We start from the raw sequence: 20,907 nt of genomic DNA, 5'->3' as shown, positions 1-20,907 counted from the left end.
TGTGCACGCATGCATGTGTTGATTTCCAATGACTTCACCCGTATCCTATGTGTCCAATTAATCCCCATTTGCCTTTCATGTTGAAAAGTGTGTGTAATTGCTGATATAGATATTCAATTAAAGTGTGCCAGACCCAGCACACCCCTATCAGATGGAGTGCGTAATTTAATAAAGGAGGTTTCCCCATACTGCACTACACTGCCTGCAATGCGCGGAGAGAAAGAGAGAGATGTAAAGAACAAGAGTAAACGAAATAAGAAATAAAGGAATACAAGAACAGGAGAAGACACTTTGCTTTGTTCTGCTTTTGTTGCTCATCACCTTGTTGCCCTGCAGGGAATGAACTAATTAGAGCAGGTCTTTTTTGTCATTCCTGTTATGAAAGACGAAAAGAAGGAATCGTGGGGTTTTGGGTTGTAAACGAGTGCTGGGAATGTTGATGAAGACTGGCGAGGTTTATCGCAGATTCCTCTGTTTGCTACGCTATGCTACGTGGTTCAGTGCGAGTCGTAGTCGAGTCTGGATATGATCAAGAGCCTGAATTGTTCCTGAGAACATTTAAGTTCTTTTGATATTTTTTTTAATGGTAATGTGTGAAATATAGACACTGGATGCTGACTAACATCAGCTTCATCATTCAGCTTTTTGGTAAAGTTAAAGAAGCAGCCGTTATGACTGATATCACACAGCCGTTTGCTGCTCATTATCTGTCAAAAAACCACCACGACACTTTCTATCTTGGCTTGTTAAATTGGCTGTGAACGTGCATGTCTGGAGAAGCTGAGGCAGACGCTCGCTAATTAAACCATGCGCTGGTAATGCTTCACGCCCCTGGAGATGTTTCAGAGTCATGTGACATTCTATTGTCTGTAGCCCTGCTTAGAGTGTAGGATTACATGGGACAGATGTGTTAATGGGAAACGAGATAGATAGAATATGTTTCTAGGACAGTTCCATCTGATGGGATTTGGAGTGAAAACATGTGTATCTACTATAGCTAATTAGAAAAAAGAACTACTGTAATGACAACATGAAACGATTTCATTAATTTGTCAAAAAGACACAAAGCCATGAGCTCTGTCAGGTTGTTCTTCAAAACGTGTACAGTGTTAATAGTAAGTGATAATGGCAAAAGATAACACCAGCTTTAGTCAGTTGTTTAGTTTCTGCAATGGTTTAATCCTCAGTTTAAAGTGTTTTTACATTAGAGTTCACATTAAACAATTTTTCATCCATTTCAGCATTTTCCTGCATGCAATCCAAGAAGAGCTTTGCCCTTTTATCATGCGTCAAACACTAACTAACGAGTTTAAAGAATCATGCCACAATTCACTTAGGTACGCTGAATTTATTCGTAGTGGAATGACTACATGTGGCACACAATATATTGCTAGGTGGCGTAGTGTCTGAAAGCATTAGCGTTCTCTGTTCTGTTCACCGTTTATACTGTTAAATATTCTCCTTCTGCCAATGAGAGCTTTCAGCTTCTTTACTTTTTCCACCCTCCGGTACTTGGAATGTATTTTCTTTACAGTTTCTCTGGATTTATATTAGAACAATTCAATTCAATTCAATTCATTTTTATTTGTATAGCGCTTTTAACAATGAACATTGTCTCAAAGCAGCTTTACACAGATAATGCGGTGATTAAAAATGAATATGTTCTTTATGAGTAAGTTTGTCCCTGATGAGCAAGCCGGTGGCGACTGGCGACTGTGGCAAGGAAAAACTCCCCGAGATGGCATAAGGAAGAAACCTTGAGAGGAACCAGACTCAAGAGGGAACCCATCCTCATCTGGGTTACACCGAATGTCCATTTGTGGCGGGTATACAATGTTGCGGGGTGCAGTGATGATGATCAAAAGCGAAGTGTATAAACAATGTCTTATAAAACTTCTTAATTAAAACAAATCTTCACGTAGGAAGCAGATGCCCTCTGAGGCGCTCAATGAAATGTAATAAATTCAGATGTGGTCGAGAGGGGAAAAGGCTTTTGGTTTTTAGCTGACTGAATTTTTTATATCATCAATTGTACGGAAGTCTTTCCATAAAAGTACAAAAATAGAAACAGGAGGTAATGCCACCAGACCAGTTCCACCTGAAAACAAGCCCAGGAATGGTCGTTAGTCTCGACAGACGCCTTTCTCAAACCGGTAGATCAGATCTGTGTTCATGTTTACACCATGAGTGCATCAGACAGAAGGCGTGTATAAAAAGCATGATTGGTGCAGATTTGTGCCATGGTGAAGTGGGTGGAGCCAATGCCCTACATCGTCCTCTGTGCTGTCATTGTAGCGTCCTCTGTCTCCATCACTCAGAACATAACAGATGGGCTGAAGCAGGGGGGCCTGAGGTCTCGCTCTCAAACACTAATCCCCGGAGAGAAATATGGAGCGAGCAAGAGGGATAGAGGACAAAAGGAGAGGAAGATATTAAGGAAAAGAGGTTAAGTGAGATCTAGGAAAGAGAACGAGAGGCAAGACAGCCAGAGAGGTTACAGTGAGGTGTGTGTGTGTGTGTGTGTGTGTGTGTGTGTGTGTGTGTGTGTGTGTGTGTGTGTGTGTGTGTGCACGTGCACGTGCACGCTCACGCACAGAAGGCAGATCTGACCCTAGATACCCCAAGTCTATTTCCTGAATCCACATATTTATTAAGACACACAAGACAAAACACACATTTGGTAATAAAATGTGTTTTTAGACACGCTCATCAGAAGAGCACCACGCACGTTTCTCAGCACTTCAGCCAGATTAGTAGTCGATTACTCTTTGTCTGTGCGCCATGCACTTTCCGGACACGTGCGGGCCAAGAGCAGGAGGAGTGAGGAGAATCCACTTATTAAACATTCATAATTCATATTCATAACATCATTAGTGCATAACTACGCTGGAGATTGGTGTGTGTGCATGCACTTATTAGAGAGGGACAGGAGAGGGCTGAATTAGGTGAGATAAGGAGAGACATAGCATAAAAGAAAGACATAGGGATGGAGTGAGAGATAGTTAGAGACAGTGGAAAGGGAACAGAAAGACAGATGCACAGAGACAGGAGAGGAGGAGAGTGTGTTGGAAATATAGACAGTGACAGGATGGAGAGAGAGAGAGAGAGAGAGAGAGACAGAGACAAGGAGAGAGAGAGCCTAATTCTGAAATCAGCAGAACAATAGATAAATAGAGGCAGGACGGAAAAGAAAACAGCGGGAAAGAGAGATTAAGACTGAAAGATGGAGGGTGAGAGATATACTGAGAATTGGAGAGATGAGGAGGGAGACTGTTGGAAATAGATAGAGACACAGAAAGGACAAAAGGAGAGACAAAAAGAAAGATTTGGGACTAATGGAGACAGAATCTTTACAGGACACTTTTTTTTATCTCCTCAGTAGATATTTTGAGCTGCGATGCTCACGATCTGAATGCAGATTCTGAGCAGCCAATCAGAGCGAAGCATTTTTTGCACCATGCGATTGTGGTGCTGTTACACCTGCAGAAGTCACTGCAATCCTCTTCTGTGACCTGCAATACATTTGTGCGTGTGAAGGAGAGTCTTATATCCGTCTCAGATATCCGTCTAGACCACTAATCAAGCAGCAGTGGAAACAAGGCGTGTCTGATTAAAGCGAATGATTAAACCTAATAACACACCATTCTTTTTTTCTCCCTGCTTCTATTTGTGTTGTCAGAGATGTATTTGGTTATTATTTATTATCCCATCAAGCTCTTATTTGCGTAGGCATGTGAGGCTTGCGGAAGATGATAAATCGGAGTGTTGTATGTTTAGCAGCGAGCTGAACACCTGTCCAACTCGTCTGGACCACATTCCTGTCTTCCCTGATCAAGTGTCTTTAAAACGCTGACTCTCGCCTCGCTCAAGTCTCGGTCCTGTGACTTTGCTGTATCGGTTTAACCACACGCATGCATGCACACGCACACACACACACACCGTACTGCAACGTGTAGCTGGGCTTTCCGCTCTTCCCCTCCATGTCCAAGCCGAGGGCAGGGCATCGCTAAGCCCCCGTGTCACGCCTTGTAATTGGAAATCTCCCTCATGTTGCTAGGAAGCATATCACTTTTTTGGGATTAATCCAGGGAGATTTTTGCACACACCCAAGTGTACACACACACACACACACACACACACACACACACACACACACACACACTGATGCTGATGGTTTTGGGCCAAGGTGAAAAAAAAACACTGGGGTACAGAACAGGTGCCAGGAGCTCCTGACTGATTGTGTGTGTGTGTGTGTGTGTGTGTGTGTGTGTGTGTGTGTGTGTGTGTGTGTGTGTACTGTCAGAAGAGGTTTCACAGTTTGAATATTGTTTAAATATTTATACTGACACATTTAATGACAAATGTGAGCCACATTTCTCTCTGCAGTTGATCAGGTGTTTGTTCATATTTTTTTCACAGCATATTAATGCTAATTTTGTGTTCTCGGAATTTGCATTATATATTCTACCTTTTTTTTTTTTCTTTTTTTTTTTTGCATTTAGGTTTCCAAATCCAAATGCCTCTTGTTTTAACCCATAAACTATGTACCAAACCTTTTGTGCCTATGTTAGAGCTGTATGTAATTTCACTGACGTGTAAACGTCTGGAATCTCCCAAGTGTGTCTCTCTGTGAGATGATGATGATGATGAGTTATCGGCTGGATAGATGGCTGCAAGCCTTCCTGATTATCTTTGGGTATTGGGGATTAGCCTGCGCTCTTGGCGTTTTCCGAAGTAAATCACTGTGCTGCGTACCTACGAATGTGCAAAATGAGGCAAGTGTTGAAACTTCTCCAGGTTCTGAGCATCGTTACGTCATGTTATCGGATCACTGGTCAGCTGGTACTATTCCACCCCCCACCCCCCTCACTTCTCTCTCGCTCTCTCTGCATTTCCTATTTACAGAACCAGGCCAAAGCCTTGAACTGCACTTCACCCTTTAGACCAATAAACAAACTCTCACCTCAGTGATGCTGTAGGTCACGCAGGAGTACCACTATTCCTTCAGATGTCCTGAATTGGAACATACCAATCCCATTCAAGGGGTGGACACATTATTAATTCATTAGCAAATAGCACAGGCCAATTAATAAGCTCAAATTGCAGCTGAATGGGTTTATGAGCGAGTATTTGATCATGTGACCGCTTTTGTGCTAAAGTTGGGAGATATGGCGTTAATATCACATCAAAATTCTCAATGATATTTTTGTGATCCATGATATATTGCAATGGGAATGACTTTCCAGCAGTGTAGGATATAAAGCAAAAAATATCTATATCTATCTATATATATATATTCAATGACTGCAAACTAATTTATTAATATTAAAGATTTACTCCATTTAAATGGAGTAACCCTAACCCTAACCCCACTATATTTAATACAATAACTGAAAAAATTCCCAAATATGTAGGAGAAATATTTTTAGTATTTAGAAATTTTTATTTAAAAATCACTGTATAAAATGTACACACACGCGCACACACACACACACACACACACACACTGATGTAATTTGTCACATGATTTGAAGGTTTGAGGGTTTTTGTATAGTATGTACTCGTCTACTTCTTCGATGAATTGAGTGAAGAAATGGAAAGGAGAAAAAGTGAAAGAAAGAAGTGTGTGTGTGTGTGTGTGTGTGTGTGTGTGTGTGTGTGTGTGGGAAGTATCCTCCAGCGGAGATAAGCTGCACTCTGCTCTGTCTCTGCAGTGATACGACTGGCTGACTCTCGCTGGTGCTCTGGGGGATTGGCTGACCCACTTTGCTTTCGGCTGAAGTTATTTTTGAACATTAGCGCAGAAAACGAGACCGAGGGTGGAATACAAGCTCATCTAATGCCTCAGGGGGAGGCTGTCTTAACAGGGTGTGGTGGTCTTTCAGAAGGCGTGGCTCAGGTGTGTGGCCCTTTTTAATGGGCCCGATCAGAGACACCATGTTTACAGGTTCAGAGTAAGTAGCTATTCAGCCATCTACAGCGTTGTGTGACATTTCACTGTAGCTGTATCTATCTTCTATCTCCTTTAACACACACACACACACACACACACACACACACACACACACACACACACACCTGCTTGTGTGTGTATGCGCATTCAGCAGTGTTTGTAGAGGATGCTGCAGTCTCCTGAGATGTGGATGTGCCAGACTGCAGGAGCTGACCTGCTTACACTCACCACTTTTTGCACCGCATTAAACACTCCGTATCCACCATACAGACGTCACCGCGTGCAGTGCGCTAAATCTCATTGACACATTATTTATAATACAGCAACTGATTTTCGTTTCCTGAGATCATTTCTTGATTTTTTTTCAGTAAGTTTCAGAATGAAATTCAGCTGACCTTGGAATCGTTACAAATATTTAGCCAGTGTTTTTCCTTTGATGGACAGAACAGATGCAGGTGTCCGCACCGAAAACAGCTAGACTGTAGTGAGTTAACATACAAGTGGACCTGATAATCCAGAGATGTAGTGTGCGTTTGGGTTCTAATCTTCAGCCGTGACTTCAAAAACATCTCCTCAGGCCACATTATAACCTCCTTAATTATAATCTGATTGGAAGCGCGGAGAGTGATGAGCTTTCCGCACATTGTGTGTGTGTGTGTGTGTGTGTGTGTGTGTGTGTGTGTGTGTTTGACGTGTATCTTTCAGCAGTTGATTAGACACGCCTCCCTTCATCTTGTGCAGCAGGGCTCCTGGGACCAACCAGTGACCTCGCACACAGAGCTGCAACACTGCTTTTCAATGCTGTTTCCGATCTCACTGTTCCCTTAAGACCCGTTTCCATGGTGACCACAGGAGCGCAAGTGAGGGGGAACGGCCCATGGCCCAGTTTGAGGTATGAGTGATGGTTTGAGAAAAGGAGGCCAGCTGTACTTCTCTTTTTTAGCCACTCCCTCGCTTTGAGAAGATGCTGCAGTGTCTCTGAGCAGGTGAATGCTGCAGGCATTTTATGTTTACTTTCACACTAGGCTTTTTTTTTTTTTTTTTTTTTTTTTATAAACCAGTTTGTAATCCTATTTGAAAAACATCCTCCAGACACATGGCTTGGACCTCAAAGTGGCTCTCATTGAAATGTTTGTCTAATTGGTTTGCGGATTTGACATGAAAATGTGTGTAAAATAGTGGCCGTGTCGTTGGGATGCAGAAATTAACGAGGCTACTTGGTTTAATTTTTTTGAGAGTAAAAACGTTTGTACAATCCTTAAACATTTCAACACTGAAACCCATCTTTCAGGGCCACACTGAATTTCTAGCTCATGATGCTGAATGAGGATGAATAACATACTGTAGATATAATGTGCTGTAGAGCTGCTATCCTGTACAGAAGAACACTCTGTAGATATAATGTGCTGTAGAGCTGCTATACTGTACAGGAGAACACTCTGTAGATATAATGTGCTGTAGAGCTGCTATCCTGTACAGAAGAACACTCTGTAGATATAATGTGCTGTAGAGCTGCTATACTGTGCAGGAGAACACTCTGTAGATATAATGTGCTGTAGAGCTGCTATCCTGCACAGAAGAACACTCTGTAGATATAATGTGCTGTAGAGCTGCTATCCTGCACAGAAGAACACTCTGTAGATATAATGTGCTGTAGAGCTGCTATACTGTGCAGGAGAACACTCTGTAGATATAATGTGCTGTAGAGCTGCTATCCTGCACAGAAGAACACTCTGTAGATATAATGTGCTGTAGAGCTGCTATCCTGCACAGAAGAACACTCTGTAGATATAATGTGCTGTAGAGCTGCTATCCTGTACAGAAGAACACTCTGTAGATATAATGTGCTGTAGAGCTGCTATCCTGTACAGGAGAACACTCTGTAGATATAATGTGCTGTAGAGCTGCTATCCTGCACAGAAGAACACTCTGTAGATATAATGTGCTGTAGAGCTGCTATCCTGCACAGAAGAACACTCTGTAGATATAATGTGCTGTAGAGCTGCTATCCTGCACAGAAGAACACTCTGTAGATATAATGTGCTGTAGAGCTGCTATCCTGTACAGAAGAACACTCTGTAGATATAATGTGCTGTAGAGCTGCTATCCTGCACAGAAGAACACTCTGTAGATATAATGTGCTGTAGAGCTGCTATCCTGTACAGGAGAACACTCTGTAGATATAATGTGCTGTAGAGCTGCTATCCTGTACAGAAGAACACTCTGTAGATATAATGTGCTGTAGAGCTGCTATCCTGCACAGAAGAACACTCTGTAGATATAATGTGCTGTAGAGCTGCTATCCTGTACAGGAGAACACTCTGTAGATATAATGTGCTGTAGAGCTGCTATCCTGTACAGAAGAACACTCTGTAGATGTGCTATTATTTGTAACCTGTGCAAAGAGAAGAGCTTTGGGGTTTATAGTTGTAGTCATGTTTCTGTTATTGACCGCACTTTAGTTTCAGACTCTCTGTATGGCTTTCTGAGACCTTTTGAGTGTTTGTGGAAACACTGATATGAAAATTAGAAAAACGTTGGGCAAGGAAACCCAGTTCTTGTTATTCTTACAGAAATGTTTCTTCTTCCCAGAATCAGCTGAGATCAAATTCAAATCCAGATCTTGAAAGCTCTATTTCCAGATCGAGTCTAAATGGAAACAAGTTCTTTTCAAGACAAAGCTTTCACTTTAGACTGATTGGTTCAAGCCTGTAAAAAAGCTTTTTTCTGTAAAAGGGAAATTCTTCATGTCAAACTTTATGCGTGTGAAAAGAAAACACAAATTAATTGTAAATATTCTTGCTAAGGCATTACAGAAAGCATCTTGAGGCTAAACTCGAATCTTATTACAACCCTGTTTCTCCCCTGCAGAGCTCCTGTCAAACTGACCCACTTTTAATTTACAAAATCTCTGAGGCCACTTTCTCAGCTATACATAGCTTTTATTCTGAACCACCTTGCAAGAGGGAGGAGAAAAGCGGGTTGAAGGTAAATATGTAGGACTAACGTGACACAAATTAGGGGAGGAGGGCGGAGTCCGGGAGAGGCAGCGGATTGGCGAGGCAGCAGGTGGTGTCGGTGTTTTATGCCGATCTGGAAGCCCTGCTTGTGAGAGATGAACAGAAGGCTCTTTGTGAGAAAGCAGCTGGAAGCCACTCGCATCCTGACTCGCTGTGATTGGCTAACAGTCATGGCGTTTAGCTTGTTTCAGGAGGAGATGAGGAGTTAATCTTTTGTTTAATCTCACAGGGGAAAAAGTGAACATTTCAGTTAAACTCTCCAGTGCGCTAGCCAGGGGGATTCAGGGCTTACGGGGGGTTATAACCATAGCTTCTCATAAACACCAGACTGACGTCTCTGAGACTTTGCACACAGTAAATGGACAGGGTGAAAAATGAATGTACAATACTAATATTCTATATCATCATGTCTCTTACTACTGAGTTTATTCATCGCAGTGAAGAAAACAACGTTGAGGATATTAAACATGCAAAAAAAATAAAAATAAACTTGCTTCAGAATTTCAGACTGTTGCTGAATCTTTGGTTCAGCCCAGAATCCAATGTGATCTGATCTTGTCTAATCTCATCTCGTTTATACTTCAACACCTCTTTGATTTTTAAGATGCCATGTAGCAACCCCCTAGAAACACCTTCCTACTGTAGAGGTCTCACTGTGAGAGTTATGTCACTAAAGATACAGTGCAGATGATGCTGATGTTCTCTGACTGATACGTCTCGTCTCCTGCTTTAGACGGAACAGTTTGTTTTTTAAAAGCGGTGCAGGACCTTTTTTTTCTCTCTCCAAAACAGCTTCACTTCAACACTTTGGCATCAGAATCAGTCTGTTTACTCCAATTGCTCCGAGCACAAAGACTGCCAGTGACAGCAAGGCAAAGTCGGGGTCCAAAGCTCTGATAACAGGGATCAGACCTGAATTTGCAAACTGTCCTCCTGTTCCTAAATTACGCATTACAGTACCTAAATGACTCCGTACCCGGAGATGTATTCACCCTGCACAGACGTGGGCGCTGTCCAGCCCGAGTCGGCCACACGGGTTCATGGCGTCTCAGGGGCACGTAAATGTTTAGCTCATTAGCAAGGTAGTAAGTGTTGAACTGCTCTGAATATTTTGATCGTTAGAGAGGCATCGAGTAACAAACAGCTCAAGTCTTTGCCCAGCACTTCATATCCCACATGCGCACCTCGTTTAAAAATAGCTACATGTTCCTCAGGAACGCTGCTTTATTTAGTACAGTGTGTGTAGCTCAGGGAAACAGGTTTACAGGTGTTCAAATCATTTCACACTCTTCCTTTTAAGCTTTTAACTTCACTCTGTTGTTCTACTATTCAAAGAACCTGGCTGAAGCCCATGACCGTGACAGTTCAGACCCCCAGTGAGAAGGGTTCGAATTTATTCAGGTGTTTTGCGGTTGCAATACCTCTGTGGATTCATGTGGAATTCAGTAGTCTTTCAGGTAAAGTCAATTCAGTGAGTTAATTCTCAATAACTTATTTCATAATGTTTATATTAATGCACTCATATTAATGTTATCATTCTTATAGTAACGTCTGATTCACAGGGAATCATCCAGCAGACGCTCCACATCATCGAAAACTAATAAACGATTCCATGCTTGAATTTGGCTACGTTTAAAAAATAAGTTGTGACTTTTCTTTTTTAGAGGTTTATCTTGTACTTATTATGAGTCTCCAGGAAGTTAGAGGAGGTTATACTGTATGTTTTCTCAGTGAAATTACAGACTGAGAGAGAGAGAGAGAGAGAGAGAGAGAGAGAGAGAGAGAGAGAGAGAGAGAAATAAAGGAAGAGAGTGGGACAGGGACGGATACAGAGAGAATGGGGGCTTGTCAGAAAGACTGACTGGGAAAACGTGTAAAAATGACTGTGTATCATGTTCTACCTCACTGATTTCACTGTGGTGTCTCTTATCATTTACATTTCCCTTTTTCTTTTCTTTCGATCACCTTTTCAGTTTTTGCTCAGTTCCTCTTTCTTTGTTTATTTGCCGGTTTGGGGGGGGGGTTTGTGGATGGCGTTGGTTTTGTGGATGAAGGTGGGGTTTGGGGTGGTGGTGTGGATGAAGGTGGAGTTTGGGGTGGTGGCGTGGATGACGGTGGGGTTTGGGGTGGTGGTGTTGATGAAGGTGGAGTTTGGGGTGGTGGTGTGGATGTTGGGGTTTTGGGGTGGTGGTGTGGATGATGGTGGGGTTTGGTGGTGGTTGTAGTGGATGATGGTGGGGTTTGGGGTGGTGGTGTGGATGATGGTGGGGTTTGGGGTGGTGGTGTGGATGATGGTGGGGTTTGGGGTGGTGGTGTGGATGATGGGGTTTGGGGTGGTGGTGTGGATGATGGTGGAGTTTGGGGTGGTGGTGTGGATGAAGGTGGAGTTTGGGGTGGTGGTGTGGATGAAGGTGGAGTTTGGGGTGGTGGTGTGGATGATGGTGGGGTTTAGGGTGGTGGTGTGGATGATGGTGGAGTTTGGGGTGGTGGTGTGGATGATGGGGTTTGGGGTGGTGGTGTGAATGATGGGGTTTAGGGTGGTGGTGTGGATGATGGTGGGGTTTGTGGTGGTGGTGTGGATGACGGTGGGGTTTGGGGTGGTGTTGTGGATGACGGTGGGGTTGGAGGTATGGATGATGGTGGTTTTGGGGTTGGATTGTGGATGATGGTGATGTTAGGGTAGTAACAGAACAGCTCAGAGGTGGAAAACTGTGTTGCAATTTGAATTTGTTAATGACTGACTAATGTGTGCTGGCCTCAGGCAGCAGATCAGCTTGTGCTGGAATGGAGGATGGATGGATAGCTAAATCAAGAGATGAGTGTCTGTTAGCCATGCGCTCTACAGTGCAGCTATTTTTGTATTTTGTGTGTGTGTACACGTGTGTGTGTACGTGTACACGTGTGTGTGTGTACGTGTACACGTGTGTGTGTGTACGTGTACACGTGTGTGTGTGTACGTGTACACGTGTGTGTGTGTACGTGTACACGTGTGTGTGTGTGCACGTGTGTGAAGCTGTTCTCTGACTGTGATAATTGATTTTCGTTTTGTGCGATCTGCACACACTCCTTTTCCCAGACAATACAGAAGTTAACCAAACCCTGTCCTGCAGATTACATTATCTCCCACCTTCCATCGTTCATAACTCATCCACACACGGCTCTGTTTAAATCCCATTCTCACTCCTTCCATCACTCCTTCCTTTCTGCATCTGTCTGCTTTTTTTTTTAATTTCTCTAAGTGTAATAGAGTCCCAGATTTAAGGGTTTAAGGTTTTGACAAATGACATGTTTGAATTTCATGCCAAAGAGCAAAGTCACTCTGCCCCACAGGGGCAAAAAAAATACAGCAAGAACAAATAAAAAAGAAAACAAGGTGGAAAAAAACATTACCATTTGGTTATTCCTCTCTTTTCACTCGTCTAGTGTTATAGAACATCACGACGAAACCAGAAAAAAAACTTTTAACTGTATTATTGATGGATTTTATCCCATAAAATATCCTCTGTACAAAATAAAGTATAATATTATTGATCACAGCCCTGGTTTTAGTTTATGTTTAGTGCTGTGCATTCAGATCGATACCACAGCGCACCATTTTTATATTTAGTGTTGAGCTCTTCTTTGTTAAGTTTGCATCTTGAAAGACAAAAAAAAATGTCATGCTTCAATAGGACAGACAGACATACAGCTTTCTCACTTCCTCTTAGTTCTGTCACTTCTTTCACCCTTTTTCATCACACCCTTTTTTTCCGAGGCATGCGGCTCGAGAATGCAGGTGCAGCGATGAAAATCCATTTTCATATCGCAGAGATTAGAGACGCTGAAGCGGCGTAGAAATCCGTTCTCACAGCCTTATTTATTCATCATCAGTCTAAACACCACCGCTAAAGCTTTGGCGTCCTGCCATCCTGGTCAATTCCTTCACTTCGGAGGATAAATAGATGAGAAATTAATTATTGGGTGAAACCTGTTCAGAAGCGTGCGAGATCTGCAGTAACGAGTCGAGCGGCGGATGATCCGTCGAGCTGAAACGCCGCGCGAATAAAGCACAGATGGTGCGATTGTAACCACGACCGGATGTCCACTCGAGGCCTGATGACGAGACTGATGACTTTCTTGCTCAAGACACACAGGCCAAAAACTCGAATGCTTCTTCACATGTGTCTTTTCTAAGAAGCCACCAATGTATAGCTATTCTAAAATGTGTGTTCCTTAGATTTATATTTAATAATTCTACTAATAAAAGTAAAGGTTATATAAAACAATTAACACCTTAATTGATTTATAAGTTTTATTTGTGTTGGTCTGCTTTTTGTTGTTGATATATTCTTGTTTGGGTGTGTGGCAGTGTAAGTGGGAGTACATGGATTTTTACCAGGCAGCAATGGAGTAATGCATGTGTGCTGTTTAGACTGTCAGTATTGTTGAAATCACACATTAAATGAGTATACACACACACACACACACACACACACACACACACACACACACACACACACACACACACCCCAGCTACATCCAACTAGGGCTGCAGCTGTGGATAATTTTAGTATTTTAATATTCTATCGATTATTCCATCAATTAATCCATTGAGAGTCATTTAGCCTCAAGAGTGTTAGTAAAGTCTGGTAGTGATGTAGGTGAGAAGGTTCCTGGGGTGCAGTCAGTGTTCACATTCATTCCAAAGGTGTTGAAACGGGTTGGAGCTCTATAGCAGGAGATCTTTCTCTCCAGCCCATGGAAAGCAGATCTTAATAGAGCTGTATTTGTGCACAGGGGCATCGCCATGCTGGAACAGGTTTGGGTCTTCTAGTTCAAGTGAAGAGAAAATGTCATGCTACAGAATCCAAAGACGTCCTAGACAGCCGTGTGCTTATAATTTTGTGCACAGTTTGGGGAAAAACTGAATGTGTGGGGAAAAGTGACGTGTCCCAATACTTTTGACTTTATAGTGTATATTGCCACTTGTGTGTCAGATTGAACCCCTTTGATGATCAAAGTGTATAAAGTAATAAAAGATATTTTAAATGAATGATGGTGGCAGTGCTTTTTTTTTTTAAATCTATGTATTATTTATATTTAAAACCATATAAATAATTTTCACTGGATTTACACCATTTTCTGAGATGTTTTGATGATTGGTGTAAATGATTATCGGCGCTGTACATGGCACAGCAGATTTGTGTTCGGTCACACCCACAAAACTCTATAAAAGGCAACGATGAACGAGGTTTGTTATGTTCTAACGTCACGTGTGTTTTAAACGTTAACATCTTAATGTTTGTGTGTTTCAGACCGTGGTGTTCTGTGAAGAAGTGGTACAAAGAGGAAGACGCAGACAAAGTGTAGGTCTCTTATTTTTCTTTCTTCTTCTATTTTTGAGTAGCTTCCTTTTTTTTAAAATCTTTTTCACTATTTTCACGATTCCCAGTTTTTTGATGACTGATCAACATTTGACTTATAGTGATAGTTATTTATTAATTTATTTATTTAAATTATTGCATTCTGCAATCTTACCAGACATGTCCTTCTTCTCCACACACACACACACACACACACACACACAAACACAAACATAAATAAATAAATAAATAAATAAATAAATAAATAAATAAATAAATCTGGCGAACACATTACGATTTCAAACTCCCAAAAGTATGAAGTAGAGATTCGGAGTCTGCTGATGATAATGACTGTTATCATGATGTGTGAAAGTGTATTGTCGAGTACGAGAGAGAGATTATTTGACGTATCCTGAAGCGCTGAGTGAAACTATTACATCCGCTCAAATTCTGCAGAATCCATTAAACTCCGCCGTTCGGTTGTTTCCATGCATAGTGCTGTGGGGGAGGAGGAAACGGCACCGATCCCACTTTACACCAAGGCAGCGATCGGCCTCCAGAAACCTTCTGTAAAGCCGTGGTGTGAACTCCAACCACGTCAGGATCAGGGATAATCTGACATTAATACACACACTCACACACTGTAGATCTCATCTTCTCCAATTATCTGATTTCAGTGCGCTCATTAAGAAGATACAGTCCAGTAGATTGAGGATATCATGCTCAGAGGAATCGGTTCAGGATTAAAGATTAGTTATGGATGCTAGATATTTCATGTGTGGTGTGTTTATTTATTTATTTATTTTTCTCCATCCTGGTACTTTGGAATCTAAACGTTCATATACCGCTAATGTTCCTCACGGCGTTCCTCTACACTGATGGATTTTACATGCTGAAGGCCTGAGGTTCAAACCCGAACACTCCCTTGATCTACACCTACACCTCCTCAGGGACACACTTGCATTCATGCCACTGGCTTTTTCTAAATAAACACACACACACAAACACACACACACACACACACACACACACACTCTCAGTGTAAGTCTTATACTCTACCTCAAGACTTACAAGGCCTGTAGAAGAATGTTTCTACTCATTTGAATGCCACAAGTCGGTCTTTATTACTATATAATCTTAATCTTATAAAATAATATTTTTCTGAGATATTAAAGATTCAAAGTTTAAATTCAGGTTTGCTTTATTGTCAAATGTCCCAATAAAAACATTTGTTTGCTATTTTATTAATAAAAAAAAAAATCTTAACAGTATTTCAAACAGTAAAATTAGACTTTTAATTGCTTTTAAACTGCTGTTTTTATTAACAGAATTTATTATCAACATTTGAACAGTTAAGATTTTAAACATATTTGAATAAAGGGCCTGCTTGGTTAAATAATATAGATATTTTATGGAAATTAAAATCTAAAAAATCAAATAAATGCAATGCAAATGCATTAAATTGGCTCAAATTATTAATAAATATTTAAAACTAAATTGATTAAATAAAATTAAATAAATGGAAAAGTTAAGTATAATAGATTATAGTGTAAAATAGTTTACATAAAGAAAATGCAAACTAAACTTGCGGCCACTTAATTTGTTCTGGGAACTCAGATGTTCTGCACGTAAAAAAAGATTGCTGTTAAAAAAGCCCATGAATACATGTACTGTTACACCCCTACCTTAATGCCCCCCATCCTCACCCCCTGTTGGTTTATTTTTGTGCATAGTAAATAAACGTCTTTTAAAGTACAGTCTGGGTCATGCTACGTACCTTCTGATCAGATTCTTGGAATCAGATTTACTGTGGTATGTAAAGTTTCAAGAAGAGCAGGACCTCAGCAGGTGTATATATATGTGTGTGTGTGTGTGTGTGTGTGTGTGTGTGTGTGTGTGTGTGTGTGTATATGTATATACAGGCTCCCAAGAAACCGGTAAATCAACAACCAGCAGCATATCTTTTTGTCCATCATCATTTAAAGAGAAATACAAAGTTTCTGCCACCTATTAAATCTTCACGATTCTACACTGCTAACGTAGCTCGTCATCTGACCAACACGCCACAAGGTTTTGCTGCTCATTAGTTTTTAAATGGATGCTATTGTCACATTGCACTGAAGGAGTTCTGGTGAAAAAGTTGGAACGTGGTCTTCATAGTGAGGCTTATAGTCTCGTATTAGTCTGAATTTAGGTGACTCTCGTGTAAAGCAGGTAATGACTTACAGTAATGTAGAGAGGCAGCAATACACTCTCTCTCTCTCTCTCTCTCTCTCTCTCTCTCTCTCTCTCTCTCTCTCTCTCTCTCCCATATTTGGAGAGAAAATCAGGGAGAGAGAGAGAGAACAGTCTTTGGTGGTTTAAATTACCATGAATTAGGCCAGACTACCAGCTCTAGAGCTTTCCACACACACACACACACACACACACACACACACACACACACACACACACACACACACACACACACACACACACACACACACACACACACACGTTTATACGAGTGGATTCCCACTTCACTCCTCATATTCTTGCCTGCTCATCTTTCTGCCCCCCACACCCACACACACACACACACACACACACACACACACACACACACACACACACACCGCAGTGTCCTTGAGAAACCATGGACTTTGATGTTCTGTGCCTCATTTTCATCTTCGAGCTTCATCTCTGCTTGTCTCTGTTCCTCGTACAAATAATGGTTCTGCTCGAGTAGGCATTAATCATGCATGTCTGCTATATGAGTTTAGTCAGGGTGGTATTGTGCGTACTGCAGACGATGGAGCTGCTGTTCAGAGTTCCTGTTCAGTGCCTCTGTGTGAAATATTCATGCTGCTGATGTCAGTCATAGTGATTGTGTAAGCATCTCTCTCTCTCTCTCTCTCTCTCTCTCTCTCTCTCTCTCTCTCTCTCTCTCTCTCTCTCTCGTGCTCACACTTTGAATTTTTTATTACCAAATTGTAATCTCCTTTTAAAAAATTCCAAATTCTTCATCTTTTCCTGTGAATGTCCTCCTTCACTTTTTTTATTTCCTGATGACATCCCGTCATTGTGTGTCTCTGCTTTGTATTGCTCTTGGTTTATCCCTCACTCGGCCGGGCCAGGGCCAGGACCAGGGCCACGTGCCCTGAAAGGATAAATTGATGGAAAGCATCTATAAACACAGAGCTGGTGAGCACTGAGTTCTGAAAATATGAGTGTGGGGGATGTTTCTGGCCTCTCGATCAGACCTCCACCCACTTCTAAATACACTTTTAAACACACTTAGTGCTTTTACTGCTTTGTGTGTTTATGATGTGTGTAAAATTAAAAATATCAGTTTTTACATACAAGGTCTGTGAAAACTGTGGAGATACAGTACCTACGGTTTTATGGTTTTTCTAAAACATATTTTCTATGAAAAACAAATCTATAAATGTCCAGATGTTTCACTTTATTTTCACTGAAATCCTCAATTAGCATGAAGAAGAACTTTACACACTCTCAGCATCTGGACGGTTTGTTTCTCCAAACAATCAGCTGAAATTCTTTGCTGTGTCTCTTTAAAACTCTCCAAAGATGTTCTTCACTAGTATAGTAGGAGATCTTTTTTGTGGTCCAGTTCACCTCAGAGCAGTTCAGTAGGGTTTAGACTCCAGACGTCTGCCTGCTCTCTAAATAACACGTACAGAACTCAGATGTGGTCTTCAGCTCATGTTATACCGTAAAGTCGCTTCCAAAGAGCCGCAGTCCAGACGGAACTGCATGGTGCTGAAGTGTGGAATGGGAGTCGTTTTGGTCCATGTTGGTTCAGGATTCCTTTTACCAGGATTTAACATACAAGTATATAATATGTTAGCATGTTCTCTCAATAATAACAGAAGCGTATGAAGTGGATTGAATGCTGCATGCATTTTATTCTTTCACTCCAACTAATGGCTTTGTGCACAGGGGCATTGTCAAGCTGCAACAGGGGGGAAAGGGAAAATTTCATACTTCTGCAGCCAGAGATTGATGTGTCTAATATCACCAAGTTGATCACAAACTAAATTGTTATATTTCACAATAATGAACTTGAAATAACCATAAGGGGAAGTGTGAGTGGGTGCGGCTTTCAGGGCTTGAGAATAACAAAAAGAACCAAAATTATTCTTGATTTTATTTTAGAAATCTGTTGAGTAATTAATTAATTAAATAGAATAATAATAATAATTATATATATATAGTGTGTGTGTGTGTGTGTGTGTGTGTGTGAGGGAGAGAGAGAGAGAGAGAGCGAGAGAGCGCTTGAAAAATCATGGATGGGCCTTTTGTTTTCTCAAAAGGCAGATCTCTACTTTCTAACCCTTTGTGAATCTCTATGCAGTGATAATCTATTTCTCTCTCTGTCTCTCACTCTTTCTCACTCTTAGTCTGTCACTCTCTTTCCCTCTATCTTTCACTCGTTCTCACCCTCTCTTTTCCCGTTCTCCATCTTTTTTTCATTTGCTCTTCTATTTTATCTTTATTTTGTTTGCTTGCTGTCTGCATCTCTTATTTCATCCCATCTTCTTTTCTCGTACCATTGGGATTCTGGGTGCCACTGAAAGGATGTAGCCATGACGACGCTTCCCAGGGGCTGACCAAAAACAGAGACAGTGTGTGTGTCTCTCTCTCTCTCTCGTTCTTTTTTCCTTCTTCTTGTTCTCTTTCTCTTTAAATTTGTAAGGCTTTCAGTTTGAGTTGTAAGTAAAGCAGATAATGACAGTGTGATGGAATTTGCTGTGAGCAGAGAGACATTAGAGGCTGAGACTTTATACACACACACACACACACACACACACACACACACACACACACCTACCTCTCAGTGACACAAGCATAGAATCACACACACACACACACACACACACACACACACACACCTACCTCTCAGTGACACAAGCATAGAATCACACACACACACACACACACACACACACACACACACACACACACACACACACACACACACCTTAGTTCACTCATCACATATTCTTAATGTTCATGACAAGTGTGTGTCATACACACTGTTAGAAAAGGTGGTGTGTGTGTGTGTGTGTGTGTGTGTGTGTGTGTGTGTGTGTGTGTGTGTGTGTGTGTGTGTGTGTGTGCGTGCATATGAATCACACTTATGTTGGAGGACAAAAATAAGCAGACCCAAAGGAGTAAAACACATCAGCTATTTCACTTCTTGTTTAATGGCACCATCCCACTTGTTTGCTCAATTTTTTCCTCTTACGTCTTCATCACGTCCAGTCTCGGGTCATCACACACTCTGAACTTTTCTTTCACCATTCTTGCATCATCAAATGAGCTTCATTTCAAACCAGCTTGTGTGTTCATGCTAACATGAGAGAAACAGACGCTCATTTTCTTAGAGTTGCAAAGCTGCGATCTTGGTGAGAAAGTGAAGTTCTGAGTGACACTGTGTCACTTCGGTGCGAATGAGTTAAGATTCTGTAAAGAACTTACGAATCCACAAAAAGATTCTTCTGCGTGATCCTGTGCTGCACGTTCTCTCGTTTCTTTAGTTCCCTTGTCACTCATTTTCGGGATCGTTACTTGTAAGCGCAGGCACACGATTGTACAGGACGTCTTCGGATGCGGTAGCATGAAATTTTGTCTTTACTTGAACTAGTAGACTCAAAACCTGTTCCAGCACAAAGCCAGATCCATGGAGATGCATCCGTTTATATTTATTACGTGTAAATTGAAATCAACACGTTTTATTTGCTGTATGACGACGTTAATTAACGTCTACGTGTTAATTAAAACCTCGAGCTTGTACTTGAGCCTGTTTGCTGATGATCTAATGTTGCTGAGGGGATTTACTCTGCTCGCAAACCGATTTATTAAAATCTCACGTGCAAACATGCGGAATACCCTACACACACACACACACACACACACACACACACACGCATGTACGCGTTCAGCCATCTTGCACGTTCCTCTTCTCTCATGAAATGATTGTTCTGTTTGTTGTAAACACTGTGTAGTGCTTGTTCTCTTGTGCGCGCACACACACACAGACACACACACACACACGCACACGCACATGGACATGTTTGAGAATTAGGGGGCAGTGGTGTGTGGCCTGCTGCGCTGGCTGCTGTAGGACCAGATGGTGCTGCAGGTTCTGGACTCGAATCCATTGGGGATCTCTTGTAGATCTCTGGCAAGCATGTTAAAGCTGTGTGTGTGTGTGTGTGTGTGTGTGTGTGTGTGTGTGTGTGTGTGTGTTTTGAAGGTTTTTGTTTCTTTGTGAGCATCAAATGACCCCTTTGTTAAAGTCCTTGTGTATGTACGTTACTGTGGAAACGATAACGTATTATATTACAGTTCCAGAAGCTATGCGGCTCGATTGAGGTGTGTGAGAGAGAGAGAGAGAGAGAGAGAGAGAGAGAGAGAGAGAGAGAGAGAGAGAGAGAGAGAGATGCAAATAATCAGCAGCTCCTACATTGTAATCCCTGGGGGAGGAGTCATAATAGAAGTTAGTAGTAAAATGCTTTGCAGCATGAACTAAATGTGATGGGTTGTGAGGACGCTAAGACGTCGCTAACACGCTTTATTACGCTCT

General features: G+C 41.6%; 1 protein-coding gene across 38 annotated transcripts in view; it reads left to right on the top strand.

Moving 5' to 3' along the window:
* strbp (spermatid perinuclear RNA binding protein) overlaps window positions 1-20,907 on the top strand; it is a 77,830-nt gene that overhangs the window by 10,029 nt on the left and 46,894 nt on the right. For 12 of the 38 annotated variants that reach the window (XM_083568713.1, XM_083568725.1, XM_083568716.1 and 9 more), the window contains exon 2: window positions 14,268-14,318. The exons of 5 other annotated variants lie outside the window; for them this stretch is intronic. The gene's annotated coding sequence lies outside the window, so the exon portion shown is untranslated. Of the gene's footprint in view, window positions 1-5,714; window positions 5,955-6,658; window positions 6,846-14,267; window positions 14,323-20,907 lie in introns of all 38 variants that reach the window. 21 more of the 38 variants (XM_083568751.1, XM_083568753.1, XM_083568734.1 and 18 more) reach the window with 8 other exon arrangements.

The sequence above is a fragment of the Silurus aristotelis genome (assembly GCF_946808225.1).
Source record: "Silurus aristotelis genome assembly, chromosome: 18".
In the NCBI taxonomy this organism is placed as follows: domain Eukaryota; kingdom Metazoa; phylum Chordata; class Actinopteri; order Siluriformes; family Siluridae; genus Silurus; species Silurus aristotelis.
Note: the sequence above shows the minus strand (reverse complement) of the source record. Positions and strands in the feature narration are given on the sequence as shown.